General features: G+C 37.2%; 1 long non-coding RNA gene across 1 annotated transcript; it reads right to left on the bottom strand.

Annotated features, from left to right (window-relative positions):
* Positions 1 to 1,230: 1,230 nt before the first annotated feature.
* On the bottom strand, positions 1,231 to 2,635 carry LOC148371176 (uncharacterized). Its single transcript, XR_015849623.1, has 2 exons — positions 1,465 to 2,635; positions 1,231 to 1,399 (listed from the first exon to the last, which is right to left on the bottom strand). It is a non-coding gene; the product is annotated as an uncharacterized LOC148371176 (long non-coding RNA).
* Between the last annotated feature and the right edge of the window lie 2,338 nt (positions 2,636 to 4,973).

Here is a 4,973-nt window from a genome sequence, read left to right as displayed (position 1 = left end):
TTTTTTCTGAACTAAACTTCTGAACGTCTCCCTTCTCATTAGTGAGTCTCATTTTTTTATTAAATAAATTCTTCCTTTAAAGGGTTTTACTCTCATTCATGTTTTTATTACTCCTTGAGTCCTGCATTTGAGTCTGTCCGACATTATGTGACAGTATCTCTAATCAGTCCCATCCACGTTGATGGATTAACAAGGCAATGCAGTAATGCAGTTTACCTTTTTGAAATTGTTTATTTGATGTCCAAACAACCATATTGCGTATTAGATATGATATATAAAGTTTACTTCATCGTTTTGTCAGAGAAGGAAATGAAAGCCTCAATAACACTCTCCCTCTTTGGTCCCAGTGGTTTAAATTGGTGTCATATCGATAACACTATATAACTACTCATAGTTTTGGACTAAATACGTTGTACTGTATAATGTGCTTTTTATGTCACATTACTTTAATCATAATTTACAGTGGCTTGCAAAACTATTTGGCCCCCTTGAAGTTTCTGACCTTTTGCCACATTTCAGACTTCAAACAAAAATAAATAAAACTCAAATTTCTTGGGAAGCATCAACAATAAGTGGGACACAATCAGGAAGTGGAACACACTTTATTGGATATTTTAAACTATTGTTTTAGAAAAGGGGGTGGTGTAATAATAGTCTGTAGTCTGTACAGCCCTTCTGGTGATTAAGGGCTATATAAATTTACATGACTTGACTTGTTTAGATATTACAATATTGAATTTTGTACAAAATAATTCCTGTTTGTAATATTTAAAACAATATTTAATTTATCTATTTCTAATTTAGGTCGAAATACACAAAAACATCAAGAGGAGCGGCACATATACTTTATTTATAAGTGGAAGAAAGCAAATAAAGCGCATTTTTCTTAAGTTAAAGTTTTTGTATTACATTCTTGCTCTGTCAAACAAAGTATAATATAATATAATATAATATAATATAATAAAATATAATATAATATAACATAATATAATATAATATAAGGTGTATCGACATTTCGTTCTGTGTACATTGTTACAAAGAATGACAATACAAAGGAAAGTATTATTATTATTATAATATAATATAATATAATATAATATAATATAATATAATATAATATAATATGATATAATATAATATAATATAATATAATATAATATAATATAATATAATATAATATAATATAATATAATATAATTGTCAGGGACCAGAACAAGCACTCGGATCAAATAGCGTCAGTTTTATAGTTTATTTGGACAAGGGTCGGTGGAGCAGGCTTGAGACGTCGGGTTTTGGTGGCAGAAAGCCTCTTTGGACGGAATGGCAGCTCCGTGGTGAAACGCGTGACGAGCAACGTAGCAGGTAAGTCGGTGGCCGGGGCGGGAGAGTAGATCGTAAACTTGTAACAGAAAAGGGTCAGGCAACGAGAAGCAGGCTTGGAATAGACAAAGGGATCGTGGGTACCTTGAATGTTGGAGGCTCACTCATGGAAACGAGGAGTACACTCGAACGTCCATCTCTGGACGCTGACAGCTTAAGTAGAAAGCTTCCACCAATCAGGAAGCGCAATCCAGCACGCCAGCTGATTACCTCAGGTGGCTCCAGTTAGGTAATCACGACAATAATATAATATAAAAGTTCAGAGGTAATGAGATCGAACCTTGTGGAGTTTGCATGTTCTCCCCGTGCTTGCGTAGGTTTCCTTCCACATTCCAAAAACATGCATGCCCGGTTAGATGGCCGGTCTAAATTGTCCCTAGGTATGAACGAGCAATTAAATGGTATGTATGTCTCTGTGTGCCCTGCAACTGGCTGGCAACATGTTTGGGGTGTCCCCTGCCCACTGCCCGAAGAGGGCTGGGATGGGCTCCAGCACTCCCGCGACCCTACTGAGGATAAGCGGTGCAGATAATGGATGGATAAAATAAGATATACAATAATACGATGTGGGTTAATTTATCCGTAAATTTGAAGCTCAGATTATCTGACTGTACCTCACCAGAAACAAACCTCGCTGCACGTCACTGCAACAAGATATGGTGTCAAATATTTCAAGATGCATTTTATGATAGTGTGTCAAACACAGTATCTGTTACACACATTTCTTAAGTTCTTCAAATAAAATATTCAATTTTTTAGCTCACGACATAAGTTTCTGCATTTTTACCAATTGATTTAAAGGAGATACCGAGCCCGTGTTTATCTGCAGACCGACGGAGGTAGCAGCAATTTCAAAACAGCACACAAGGCTGAGCTGACGGTTTCAGTGGCCGACGGGGGCAAAGATATTGCTTCACAGTTTGCTGTTTGTGAGCTTCATCCGCCGTGCATATCTTCCTGTGCGAGCCTCTGCACTTTGCTGTTGATTTCCCAGTTTGACTCCAAGCGCCTCGGCAGCAGACAGCAGACGGTGACACTTCATTCTCAGCAAAAAAAAGATATATCATATTGTCTCTCCCTGTATTCTCATCCAGAATATGGACTGTTCGTAATGGAATTCCCGAGTAAAGTCCATTGAATGGATCTTCACTCTGCTCCGCTAACGGCAAGTAATTGAATTGAAATCAAACCTAATCGGATTGTCGAAGGAATGTCGGCGAACGGGTTCTCGATGTACGCGACAGGTCATGCGCGGTGCACGCTCGCCCGCCGGAAACGGAGATGAGGTGACGCTCGATGGCCGCCGAATTAGATCAGACTAATAATTTTCACTGTGAGGGAGGAGGAGGAGATGGGTCCCCGCAGAGACAGGAACATGCTGACATGGTATTTTTCGAACAGTGATCTTGACATTTGCATACAAACGGAGCTACTTAACTGTTCTAGTCTTCGGATTCCTGCTTCCCTGTGCTGAAAGCCGCCAGGCCAACATTCATTCATTATCTGCAACAATTATCCTCAGTAGCCTCGTGGGGGGACTGGAGCCCATCCCAGCTATCCTCGGGCAGTGGGCAGAGGACACCCTGAACTGGTTTACAGCCAGTCGCAGGGCACACGGAGACAAACACTCGCTCATTCACACCTAGGGACAATTTGGAATGGCCAATTAACCTGACATGCATATTTTTGGGATGTGGGAGGAAACCGGAATGCCCGGAGGAAACCAACGCAAGCACGGGGAGAACATGCAAACTCCACACAGGAAGGTTCGATCTTATGATCTAAGAGCTTTGCCGCACACGCGTTAACCACTGTTCTGCCGTGCTGCCCACCAGGCCAACAATTGAAATAGATTTATTTATTTTCTTTTGAGCATTGTTTCTCAACTGGTGGGCATGGACCCAAAAATTGGTCGCAGGCTGGTCTTTTGTTGGTTTCAGGCCTGGCAGACTATGGACAATCTCAGTGAAGACCTGAAGCAAAGTCAAAATATCCATCAGGTACAAATATATATTGCTCAATAGGTACAAAGCAGATATGATTCAGTTATTGATGTGGCACAGTAACAAGAGACAGATAGATCTGTTTGCATGTATGTATATGTTCTGAGACGTATGTATGTAGGATTGTACGACTGCATATATATATATATATATATATATATATATATATATATATATATATATATATATATATATATATATATATATATATATATATATATATATATATATATATATATATATATATATATATATATATATATATATATAGTCCGTTTGTATGTATGTATGTAGGTGTACTGTAAATATGCACATGTTTTTGTATGTGTATGTACAGGGTTGGGTAGCGTTACTTTAACTGGATTACTTTCAATTACTTTTGGATTACGCCAATACCAAATATGCTAATAAAAGACGAAAGAAACTAAATATGAATAAAATTATGACTCACAACGCGTGGTAAGCTTTCTCTCCTGGCTTTGATCTCTTTGATCTCCGGCAAAACTAACATCAAATGCGACAGGAACAAAATGTAAATAAATCCAAACAGCTTGCCAACATCATTTTTGCCGTTCCATGTATTCCGTTACTCCCCAAGCCTGCACAAAATGTAGTTATTTTATTCATATTTAGTTTATTTTGTCTTTTATTAACATATTTGGTATTGGAGTAATCCAAAAGTAATTGAAAGTAATCCAGTTAGAGTAACCCTACCCAACCCTGTGTATGTATGCGTATATGTACATGTATGTGTATATACATTTTTGTTTTGTAAAGGGGTGAAAGCTAAAAAGCTACGCTTCTGCTCACTCCTTTCTGAATATGTATATTGTTTTCTTTTTCTTTGTTTTCCGGTTTATGTAGCTTTCTCATTTGTTTTTCTATTTTACTTGTTTTTGTTTTGAGTATTTGTTTGACAATAATCAGAAAGCCTTGCAGTACATGTAATGCATATTCAGAATAAATGACAACAAAAATAATGCTAAGAAGTAGAAAAAGATGCATCCAATGCCCTCCTTAACAGTAGATGGTGATAATGCCCCGCTTGATCTCTTTTTCGGGTTCAGTTAAACGGCACCATCCCAATTGTTTTTGAGAGGTGATCGAGAAGATCGAGTAGAAAATGATTGCAAAATATGAAAACGGTTTATGAGTGCATGCTATTGAAGCGCTGCTGGAAACAAACATGCTTTATTATTATAATTTTGAATTTATTTAAATGTGCAGCTATTTTAAAGAAGTGTTTTATATGCAATGTAGGCTTGTATGAGAGTATATATAGTACTTTGAGTACTTATTTGTTAAGCTAGTTGTTGTGTTTATTTGAAAAAAAACGTTGAAAACATTGTACTATTCCTGCTTTAAACTGCACAAACTTTTAATTTGATCATTTTGAGAAATGGAAATGTTGCTTGATTTGGGTCCTGGTTTGTAATTAGGGTGCTATGATGGGACCTGAAGTAAGACGAGTTGAGAACTACTGCCTAAGAGGTATTCACAATTCTTTAAACATGCAAAATTTGAGCAAATAGTATTTTTTGTTTTTGCATAAATCTAGATATGTTTCATCAGTATACAGAGATCCCTCAG

This window comes from Urocampus carinirostris, chromosome 2 (genome assembly GCF_059441175.1).
Source record: "Urocampus carinirostris isolate Australia breed hairy pipefish chromosome 2, RoL_Ucar_1.0, whole genome shotgun sequence".
NCBI classification, from domain to species: Eukaryota; Metazoa; Chordata; class Actinopteri; order Syngnathiformes; family Syngnathidae; genus Urocampus; species Urocampus carinirostris.
This window is presented reverse-complemented; position numbering and strand designations above follow the sequence as displayed.